At 48.6% G+C, this 12,174-nt stretch overlaps 1 pseudogene; it reads right to left on the reverse strand.

Moving 5' to 3' along the window:
• Window positions 1-4,147: 4,147 nt before the first annotated feature.
• Window positions 4,148-5,068, reverse strand: LOC119398688 (uncharacterized; annotated as a pseudogene).
• Window positions 5,069-12,174: the final 7,106 nt, after the last annotated feature.

Below are 12,174 nucleotides of genomic sequence, written 5' to 3' on the forward strand. Positions count from 1 at the left end.
CCGACCATGCCGTGCCAGTTTTGGTACACATCAAGTTTATAAAGCGGCCGTAAGAGCTCTATGACCGGGTCATGCATGCCATGGCCTATATGACATGCATGACAAGGTTTTCGTGTTATGACCAGTCGAGTTTAGTTTGCTCATGCTCCTATCACACCATGTCAATTTTGGTATACATGAAGTTGTCCAAACGGCCGTTGCAGCTCGTGGACCATGTCACATATGTCATGGCGTATATTAAAGGCATGTCATGATTTTCATGTTGTGAGCAGTCATTTATGTTTTTCACATGCTCTTGTCACACCATGTCAATTTTGGCACTCGTCAGCTTAATCAATCGGCCGCGAGAGCACGAGGATCTACGCAGCCACTGAGATAGATAGACCGACACATACGCCCTAAATGCCTTTATTTCGCCATCAAATGCTTCGTGCGCAATAATTAGTGTCTAATCTATCTGTTACCAACATTGTATGTGCAAGCCCTACCATCAGAATGGATAAACTGAGCCAAATTACTGCGCATTTCGCTGAAAGCGTTCCATATTTGCATACCAGGTAGTGCCACCGAACGCGAACGTTTAAACCAATATGGCGTCCACAAAAGCAGTGTCTCCACCCTGTTCCGGAGGAGCACATCGAGGCACCCTAGCTCGGCTAGGCCAGTGTAGCTAACGCTGCAAAAGGACCGAGAGTCCGTAGTTGTCGCGAGCCACTTCTTCGAACGCCGTCTTTCTCATACTCCCGCGCGTTGGCCGCTCGCTCTAAGCTCGTGCTCGTGGCTTCATCTATCGCAACGATGCCTTCAGCCTTTCGCTTGGTTTGCAACACCTGCGTTGTGCTGAGCTATGGCGTTTTTTCGTGGCAAAATATATATATATATATATCTGTGCGTGTGTTCGTGTGTGGACGACCCTTTATCACGTGGACGAGCCCGCAACGCAATAGGCAGTGGGGCGTGTGGCCCTAGAAGAGAGGTTAACGCCACAGTCCCCAGCCATCAAGCAGCCTTACTTAAGTGAACTTCTTTCTGTATTGCTCTTTCTAGTACAACAAATCTTTTTCTCATTTTAGGAGCAGTTCGGTGATTGGAAGAACAAGTAAGTATTGCTTTTGTTCAGTAGCAGCAAAAACGCCCTGAATCGCATTGAAGTTGAAACATTATTGCGACAACTGAAGAGTAAGCAAAGGAGCAAAGATTTCAAAAACAGTGTTGTAGTGCGTAATGAAATTTTGCGAACCTGCAAAAATGGTGAAGTTTTAAACACAGTTGAAACTCTATTTAACGACGTGATGAACACGGTCGAACTATTTCGTTAAATCGAGATATTTATCAGTCCTTAGCAATTTAACATTATAACGTCCCTGTTGAAGTCGTCAGGGACAAGCCAGAAGGCAGGAGGCTGGGTTACATCGAGACATGTTTATTCCAAAACGCGTTATAGCCTAGGAGCCAAGTCACGCGCCACGCGCACCTCGAGCACACGCTGTCACCAGCTTCGCCTGGCTACCACAAGTGCTACCAGTGGACATCGGCTTCTAGTCATCATCCTTGCGAAGGACACAGCAAGCAAAAAAGCGCCGTTGAGCTGCTGCCTCTGCGCATACTCTCGGAACTCAAGCAGAGTGACCTTGTAACGTTGTAGGCCACGGCGTCGTTCGTTATTCAACCACCGGACGCCTTCAACTTTTCGTCGCCGGACGAGTGGCCGAAGTGGAAACAGCGTTTCGAACATTTCTGAACCTCTTCAGGCTTGTGCGCGAAGCCCGAGCAATATCAAGTTGATGCCTTACTCTACATCATGGGTGAGCAATCCGAGGAAATCTGCGCCACCTTCTCTTTATCTGAAGAGACCTCCAAGAAGTTCGACGCCGTCGTGGAGCAGTTCGACAAATATTTTATTCCGCGACGCAACGTAATCTTCGAACGAGTCAGATTCTACACCAGAGTGCAACAAGATGGTGAGTCGGCCGAAGATTTCATCACTGCGCTTCACACGCTTTCAAAAGATTACGAGTTCGGTGCTCTTCGAGAGAAGTTCGAGCGTGACCGCCTCGTGGTTGGGATAAAAGACAAGCAGCTATCCGCCAGGTTACAGCTCGACGCAGAGCTCACACTACAAAAGGCTCTCGATTCCGTCCGCCAGATCGAGTGTCCGTCAGCAACAAGCGGAGCTGCACCAGGAAGGGCCATCTTTGAACAAAGTTGCATCCGGTGTGCAGACCAGTCGGCGTGCTTCAATGCAAGACAAAAGCGGCAGTTATCCACGCGGGGCAAGCAAACCATCTTCACCCTCCGGTAAAAACAGAGAGCAAAAACCGTGCCGGTGGTGTGGTCAAGAGCGTCACTCTCGCACTCTCTACCCTGCACGCTCGGAAGTCAGCAGCAATTGCCGGAAATAAGGTAACTATGCCTCCGTATGCATGTCGCGACGCCTCGATTGTGTCGAAACCGAGGACGCAACTTTAGAAGCAGGATTCCTTCGAGCAGTCAAGACGACGGATGCTGGAAACTGGGAAGCAGCAGTCTTGGTTCAAGGCCAGCCAGTAGACTTCAACATTGACACTAGTGCCGACGCAACCGTCTTTCCGACGCACGTATTTCAGACGCTCAAGGACAGGCCGCTTCTCTCAGCTCCTGCTCGTCAGCTGTATGGCGCAGATGGAAAGCTTCTTCCAGCCGCAGCAGTGGCACAACTCCAGCTCATCTACCGCAACCACGCAACTACTCAGAAGATATACGTCCTTGATCAGATCTGCACTCCGTTGCTAGGCAAGCCAGCCATCAAAAAGCTACAGATGCTGACCTTCGTAAACGCCGTTGCCGACAAATTGAACCCCAAAGAAGAACTTCCAGCGGTGTTCCAAGGACTCGGCAAGCTGCTCAATGAACACCGGATTCAGCTTCAACCAGGAGGAAAAGCTTTCGAACTCAGCTCCCCGAGGCGCATCCAAATTCCTTTTTACGAGAAAAGAAAGTTGGAACTTCAAAGGATGCAGAAAATCGGTGTCATACCCCCTGTTGATGAGTCGACCAAGTGGTGTGTACCAATGGTAGTTGTCCCAAAGTCCTCTTTAGACAAGAGAATATGTGTCGACTTCACAGAGCTGAACCGGCACGTATCAGAGAATGGCATCCTATTGCTTCCGTGGAGCACACTCTCAGACTCTATCATGAACCTAAGGTGTTCTCCAAACTTGATGCCAACTCCGGATTTTGGCAAATTCCACTTTGTCTAGAATCAAGGAAAATCACCACCTTCATCTCACCTTTTGGACGCTTCTACTTCAACTGACCACCATTTGGCATTGCGTCAGCTCCTGAACACTTCCAGAAGCAGATGGCGTACTATTTACAAAGCATCTGTTGAGTTGTCTGTCACATGGCTGACATCCTCATCTGGGGCTCCAACACCCATGAGCACAATGACACACTCCGAAACGTGCTGCAGGCACTCGCAAAGGCTGGAGTGACACTGAACGACAGCAAGTGCGTGTTTGATGTTCAACGCCTTACATTCCTTGGACACTGGCTCGATGAAGACGGAAAAGGACCCGACGAGAGGAAGGTTGAAGTCATACTGAAAATGGAGAGTTCCAAAATTAGGACCGATCTGTAGAGAGCTTGTGGCGATGAGCGACCTCACAGACCGGCGAAATCTCGGCCTTACCAGAGAGGGAGCGAGCCCGACACGACCGCCTTGATCAGAAGTATTTTAATCTCTTTCTTTCGAACGCAAGCGCGCGCAGGCCCGTGGCAGCGGCACCTGCCTCGTGTAAGAGCGAGCGTCTCCGTCCTCTTCTTTGCGACGCCAATGTTGCTGGTGGGTAAGAGAGTCAGGTGGGTCAGGTGGGTAAGAGAGTCGATAAGACGACGGTGTTTGCGCGTCGACAAGGAGTCCATAGTAGTGCAGGAAATCAGCTCCGATGAGGCCGCGTCGGACATCTGCAACCAGGAAAATCTAGCGAAACGCTCGTCGGAGGCCAAGATTGAGTGTGACGGAGCGTGATGCGTAAACTGGAATCTTGGTACCGTTGACGGCTTGCAAAAACGACACAGGTGTCGTTTTTCGGTCGGAGCGTTGAGCAGGAATAATGCACCAGTGTCTGCACCAGTGTCGACAAGGAAACGTTGTCCTGTGGCTCTGTCAGTGAGGTAGAAGAGGCGACTTGTGTGCTGGGCCGGACCGCTGGTCGCCGTCTGAGGTCGGCCGGCCTGTTTCCCTGCCACGCACAAGGACGGCGGCAGTGACGAGCGTCGTTTCCAAAACGGCGATGGTAGAGCAGATGCCAGGCGTTGGTGATGCGTCACGGCTAGTGGGTGTGCGTCTCGGCTTGCTGGAACTTCGGTGGCTGGAACGGTGAGGTGACGCGCGGCGATGTTCTGCTGCGTAGACGATGCGTTCGAGGCGCTCGCACAGGGCGTCGAGCGGCGACTGGGCTGTCGAAAAAGACGGCAGAGTTCGCAACGTGGTGGTACTCTCACCAGTCGACGCTGTCGTGGCTGCGATGGCTGGCGTGGATACTGCCATCACCTTGTCGGCCAACGCGGCAAGTCCGGTGAGGTCCACGGTAGAAGCTGTTGCCAGAACCATCTGCACGTTAGCCGGCAGTCGTTGTAGAAACAGCTCGCGTAACAGCACGTCGTCGACGGATCTCGCGTTGTCTCCGAGCAGCTGCTTCATTCGGCGAAGAAGTTGGCTGGGGCGTCGGTCGCCGAGTTCTTCAGCGGACAGAAGCTGCTGTATGCGAGAACGCTGCGAAAATGCCGTGCGCTGTAGCAGGGTCGTCTTGAGATCGTCGTAGGCGCTCGCAGACAGCGGGTTGCTCAACAGATCCGCTACTTCGTCAATGGCGGTGGGCGAGAGTGCCGCAACAGCGTAGTGGAGCTTCGTAGCTTGGGAGCGGATACCAGCAACTTGAAATTGTGTTTGCGCCTAAAGAAACCACGCCGAAGGATGCTGGTTCCAGTACTGAGGAAGGCGGACAGCGATGGCTGAGCAGGAAGGCTCACCGCGTTGCTCGGGAAGATTCTGGTCTCGAGAACTTGTACCGTCAGTCTGTTCCATGGTCGCTTCTGCCACGGAAACTTATGGCCACGATCACGTCCGGGTCACCAAACTGTGGCGATGAGCGACCTCACAGACCGGCGAAATCTCGGCCTTACCAGAGAGAGAGCGAGCCCGACACGACCGCCTTGATCAGAAGTATTTTAATCTCTTTCTTTCGAACGCAAGCGCGCGCAGGCCCGTGGCAGCGGCACCTGCCTCGTGCAAGAGCGAGCGTCTCCGTCCTCTTCTTTGCGACGCCGATGTTGCTGCCGCCACAAGCTCTCGGAATGGCAACATAACTCGCGAGATTCGTTGCTAATCTCTCTGATATTCGGCGGCCACTCACAATCCAGTTGTCAAAAAAGCAAGAATTTGCTTGGGGTGCTCCACAAGAGCAGGCATTCAACAGGTGGAACTCGGTGCTCTCATCCCGTCCTGTCCTTGGAGTCTACGACCCATCGAAAGAAAAATAGTCGTCACCGCCGGCGCATCATCCTTCGGACTGGGAGCATTAATCCGGCAGAAGTAAAGGAATGACAAGTTTTTAGGGGCGAAGTTTCTTAGGGTGTGGGTCGTTCCCTCCTCTGTAGTAGTATGAATGTAGCCAGCTCTACTTTAAATAATTGCTCACTAGATAGCGTTTCATGTATTTCTTAGACTTGCTGTATAAAGATGACAGATGGCGCTTGTATAATGCGAATGGCGCATGTCATTGGATGTCTGCGATCGTAAAAGGCGCTCGCACTAATGGCGCTCAAAGCATATGCGTTTCTATTGGAATATTTTGCTGCATAGTTATATCTGGCGTCCGGATCGAGGCTGCGATTTCGCCGTGGACCATTCACTCGGGCTTGTATCTTTCCTTTTGATGCGTGATGTGCATGATGCGGGGGATTCGTGCAGTGCAGAACGTTCTCTTCGCTCCGTGTCTGTGTTGGCTGCGAAAGTTTCACCGTTCTTCAGCCGTTGAAGTGCTGGTCTTCCAGTGGGCGAGATATTTAGGCACTCTAGTTGATTAGGCTTGTGCACATCAGCTAGTGCCTGCTAGGTGTTGTGTACGCGCATCTTGAAAAATTTCGCAGCAGAAGCCGTGAATGGTAACACCAAAGCAGTTTCGGTGGCCTTACATGTTATGATGTTGAGCTTCTCTACGTCCGCGTTTTTCAGCGCGAGATAGGAAGTTCCCTAGGTTATTCGACCGCTGAGGAGATCTTGCATCACACGTAGCATGTCTTGTTCCTTTAGGCCGCTTCTAGAGTTTGCTATTATCCTGACGAGATACGTTCCTGACGAGATAGTCGAGGAAACGCGGCAGCACCCGAACCATCTTTTGAGGATGTGGAGCCTCATCACTCGTAACGTTTCTACTGTCTGGATGGGCTTTCCGTTGAAGGTGACTCTGGGATCACGTTTATCGTAGGCGGCTGGCCGGCCTCTCATTCTGGACTTCATGGGGAGGTGTTCCGTCTTCTCAGGAGCGCATCGGAAGCCCCAATTACGCATGCGCCTCTCGATAGAATCTATGACTTCCTGTGGGTACATTTCTTGCGTTCCGGTATTTGAGGCCCTTGTCCATAAAGTGATATCGTCTGCATAAAAAACCGGCAGCGCCCACGCACTGTAGGAACCGATGTAATGCGAAGCAGTCAGCAAGAAGCAAATAATGCTGTATATAATATGCATGTCATTATTCATATGTTAAGACCTGTCATTTGTGTTCATCATACAGTCACGTCGTGCAGTACAAATTTGGCGTATATCAAGCTAGCGAAACGGCCGTCAGCACGCCATGAGCGTGTCATGTAAATGATGTTCTACATGACATGCAGGTTATGATTTTAATATTACCCCCTGCCATTTGTGTTGGTCATACAGTAATGTCTCATCGTAGCAATTTTTGAATATATGAAGTTAAGAAAACGGCCTCAGGAGCACAATGGCCATGGCGTGTAAATCATGGTTTTCATGACGAGTTATTCATGATTTTCGTGATATGACCAGTCATTCATGTTTGTCATACAGTCATGTTATGCCATACCAATTTTGGTATAAATCCCATTAACGATACGGCCAGGAGAGCGCAAAGTCGTAGGCGGCTAGATAGATAGATAGATAGATAGATAGATAGATAGATAGATAGATAGATAGATAGATAGATAGATAGATAGATAGATAGATAGATAGATAGATAGATAGATAGATAGATACGCCCAAAGTCGCTGAAGTTCGCTAAGAAATGCTTCGCATTTAAAAGCACGTCGTAGGTGTGGTGTAGCGTCGAGCAGCCTGAGTAGTTTTATGAAGGGAACGTTGAAGAGCAACGACGAAATGACCGAACCCTTCGGCGTACCTCTGCTCGATAGTCGGAAATTGTCCCTGCGGAGGCTCTATATTCCCACTGCGGACGTGCAGTGCGTGAGAAAATTCCTCACGTAGTTGTATATCCAAGACCCGTTCGAGATTGCAGATGACAGCGTCGTGACTTACGTAGTCAAAAGCTCCCTTTATATCGTTGGCTACTGTTGGATATTTGCTTCTGGTCCTCAGGTGAGAGATAAGGTCTTCCTTGAGCAGAAGGAACATGTCTTACGTTGACAACTGTTGCCTGACTCCGAACATTGTGTTCGGAAAATATCCCTTGTCTTCGAGTTATGGAGTTAGCCGGTTGTGCACCATGTACTCGAATAGTTCCGAAGGTCCTTGACGTGGTCGGCCATGTCGAGACCCTTCTTAACCTATCGTTTATGTTATCCATGGTGATCTTACACTTAGAGCGTCTCTTAATTATTTCCACTCCATTATTTGGGCAGTGCCAATCTTGGTGGGCTTGCGAGAGGGTAATATGGTTAAATGGACGATGTGGTGTTCGTTGCCTTGGATTTCTAGGAGAGGGCTCCACTCTGCCGAGCGCTCGTTTAGCCTGAACGCAAGATGTGGTTTTGTGCCTCTGAAGACACTATTCCACACCCTTGTTTTCTGGATTGGGCAGTTCCACAGAATTAGTCTGTGCTGCTGAGCAATGTCGCGTACTCGGGCGCTTTCTTTGTGGTGGCATAGTAGTCTGAAGCCGTGTGAGGGGCGTTGAAGTATCCTATTATAACGATTACTTTGATGACCACCGGAGCTTTTCTTCAGTTCTCGCACCAAGAGGTCGAATTCTGCCAGTTGGTCTTCTAGCTGCCAGCTGTCAGTTGGTCTTATCACTGCCAAGAGTCTTATCACTACCAGCTGTAGACGCTGGCAACGATAAGACTCTTGTGCGATTTCCTTTGCAGTGGTAATTCTATGACGGTATGTTCGATAAATGTGTTGACCGGTTCCAATTGCTGTATCATGAGATTGTACTGTCATAGGCGGACGTTCTGTTTGTTTCTTGTAGTGGTATAAGGTTGGCAGGGTCTTGCCTGACAAATTCTTGTGAGGTAGCACAGCGTGCACGGTACGCACGACGGTTCCACTGCCAGATGCGGAGAGCTGAGAGCGTGTTTGTTGTCCTTTGATTAGGGACTGCTATCTTCAAATTTTTTTCGACAAACATGAAACGTTCAAGAAAGCGTCATGTCGATGATTGATCGTCGTTTGATGTTGGTCAAGGAGAGAGTTGTGCACAAACTTATTATCGAAGCCTTGTTTCGAGACCTGGGAAAGTCACTTGTAAAAGAAACTGAAATCGACTGCATTTAATTCATCAGGACAGCCATGATTGAAGCGATGCTTTTTGAAGCGGTTTTGAAGACTGATGTAATATGCTAATCATTTTTTATGCATTTCTCTTGCATGCACTCAGCTTCGTGTGCTCTGTTTGAAGCATGTGGTAAATGTCAGAGATATTCTATTAACTTAATGGTCGGCTGGAGGTCATCGTTCATGAGACTTCTGAAGTCTCCTCAATAAAAAAGAGCAAACATTTCAACTTTTCTAGAGCATCCATTCATAGCGCTACTCAGAATATCGATGGCTTTTCCGAATGGAGTCCCTTGCCCACCTCCGATCTTTCCATGTCAATGAAACCACTTACCGCAAGAGTGCCGAACAACCGTAATTCTTGCACAACTTTCTGGATGTAACCTGCAAGGTTTATCATTCTAACATCCTCTTGTGTTCGCTATACACAACTTTTGAAAGAAGATTGAGCAAGTTTACGTATGAACATCCTATAGGTCCACGAAAACAATGCGCTGGCCGCTGTTCTAGCAACAATAGAAGTGTGCTGAAGGATTTCGAAATGATAGACTAATAGCAATGCCGCCTGAATTACTATCACAAGTACAAAATCAATAAAGTATTAATAAAGCAATGTTTCGTAACATTGAAGCTTGTCGTGCTTGCGTTTCTCATCGAACCCTCTCGCGCTGTTTTTTAGGACCCGATTGATATGATTTAGCGGCAACCTAGTCCATACATAGCAAGAAGTCTTCGGCATGTCTATGCGGCTCTTTTCATAGAATGTTATTTCGATAGCTTGCAGTTATCTTACATCATGGTGTATTGTCATCTTACGCAAGTCAGCCATAAAACATTTGTCACTGCCATTGACTGCCTCAAAATAAAATATGCGGAAAGTTTGCACTAAGTCGCGAAAAGCTTGACACTGCGATGTACGGGCCCGTCGCCACTCGCTGGGAAACCTTTTCTCTATTTTTCTATATTTCTCTATAGAGCTGGGCGGCCTTCTTCGTCCCTCTTTAGTTTTCTCTTTCTTCCTCTGTCTATTTCTTTTCCTTTCTCTTCTCCGTTTATTTCTATTCCTTTCTCTCTTTCTTTCTATTCTTTTATTTCCTACCTTTGTGTCACTCTCTCTGTATTTCCCGCCTCCTTCGTCTTTCTATCTTTTTTCTCTCTGTTGCTTTCTCTTTTTGCATTTCTTTCTCTCTCTTTCTCATTATTTACATGCTATTCTTTACTCTCCCCCTTCTCATTTTTTGTTCTCATCACCCTCGTATCTCTCCTCCTCCTTTCACTTCCCTTTTATACCTCCTTGCTATATGACAGTATAAAATGCCACGCTATGTTCTGGCAGCGTGCCTGGATACCGAGTGGTCAAGACCCTTCGGATTGTGGGCACGCTTGTGCGAATGACGCCGCCTCAGGAGGATTTTTTTCGGCCAAGATTTTCTATTCTTTTACATCTTTCTTTGTTTCTGTCTCTCTCTCTTTCTTGGCCTTCCTCCTCACCCTTACATCTATCCCTCGCTTTGTGCTTCGCCTTTGCTATACGCTGGACAAATCGGCGCACGCGTCCTGAAAGGGAAGCGGAAGATGAAGAAGAGTACGAAGAGGAAGAAGAATAGAGCGCGCGCCGGTTCATGATGATGATGATACTTTTGGGTCACTACACATTACATCGGGCTATAACAGCTTTGTTAAAGAAGGAATAACCATTCCTAGCTATGTTCTTAAGTTATGCACCTTACCCTGTCAATTTCTTTCTCCACTGCACAACCAATTCGCCCATCTTTTGCACTCAAAGTTAACAAACGCTCTCTTTCTTTGATGCGCAAGAGCACCAAGCTGGCGTCTGCATATCTTAGGTGAAAAACTGCGCTTGGGACGAGGCACCAGAGTTGAAGTAGACATGACGAAGGCCTCTCACAATTAATTTATTGAAGTCATACAAACTTGCCTCCATGAACAACGCGCGTAGGCAATAACAGACACGACCACGTGACGATATACACTCTGCCACCAAGACCTCTATGTACCCAAGAAAATTAGGCTCTTTCTTAATGTGATACACAGATGTTTCACTCACACGCTTATCTAGGCTATGTCTAGCTATTTACAAGGCTTCCAGGATGTCACGTGACCTTTGGCCCTTCGCTTGCCCTAACACTTTCGTCCTACTAAAAATAAAAGCAGTAAAGGCACCCGTGGGAAGGGCGCTAAGTCAAACAAAAATGTTATCAGCTAGAAGGGAACCATGGGAGATCTTTCATTCCGTCTGATAGCTGTTTTGACCGATAATGGTAGCGCTTGCTTTTTGATAACGAGTGAAGACGGCTGAGCAACCCCTCCTCTAGTGGGATTAGGTGGCATGCGAAACTTTCCACCCTGTTCACGGCGTGCACGGAGAGAGCAAACCCTCTTTTTTCCGAATGGAGGGAGCGCTTGTGGTTGGCCGGGAGGGTGGCGTCATCCCGGAGGCCCCTTGCGGGAGTGGAGGATTTCAGGTATACCAGCTGTGGGTAAGGAGGATTTTTTCGCGTACAATGACAGTCACATCGATGTCGACAAGCATCGCTGGAATACAAGCATCGCTGGAAAAGTGTGCTTACCTTTCTCACGGAGTGAGTGGAAGTTTTATTGAAGATGTCTCGCTGTATTGGGCGTGGTGGAGGCTGTGAAGCGGGAAAATTGTATACAGTTGCACTCAACGTGAAAGTTGCAGAAGGTGTGCAGCAGTGATGCGCCTGGCAATTGGTGACGCTGGCGTTCACGGGCTGGCGTTGGAAACATGCAGCCTTCTCGGTATTCATGGCAGCAAAATAACCCTTTATTTATGATGCAGTCTCGCCCTCTACCCTCCTCCGTTGCACACGCCTCACGCGCACTTCCCCTTTCTCCGCTTCTTGCTCTTCTATACTTTACACGCCAACGCGATGTCTTACCCTCCCCCCTCTTCCAAAGCCTCGTCTCACTCCTCTTCACGCTCACTTCGCTTTCACACCCCTGTGCTATACGGCACAATACGTGGCTATGCTATATATGTCTGATTTTACCTACGTGAAGCCATACATGGCTATGGTATGCTTTACCTCCTCCCCTCCTTTCGCTCCTCGTCACCTTCACTTCCCTTTCTAACTCACTTCTTATACTATACATCGCTAGGCTATTCATGGCTACGCTATAAAAACTTTTGCCTGTGTGTTACCTGGCGACATGAGATGACAGCAGACAGATGACAGGAGAAGACAGCCCAGGCCCTTAAGTGATCCGCATTGAAAATTTGGCCTCACTGTTAATCTCCGAGTTCTCGCACTACTCAGCCGATGAGCACGCCTTGAGCTCTTTCCTCCCTCTTTTCGGACAATGTCGGCACTTCAACGGGCACAAAAACCAGAAAATTCAGCTTCAGAAGTTACTAAAAAGTGGGCAGATACAAACAGCGAAAGCGCCAGGCGCCG

Source organism: Rhipicephalus sanguineus, chromosome 7, assembly GCF_013339695.2.
Source record: "Rhipicephalus sanguineus isolate Rsan-2018 chromosome 7, BIME_Rsan_1.4, whole genome shotgun sequence".
NCBI lineage: Eukaryota > Metazoa > Arthropoda > Arachnida > Ixodida > Ixodidae > Rhipicephalus > Rhipicephalus sanguineus.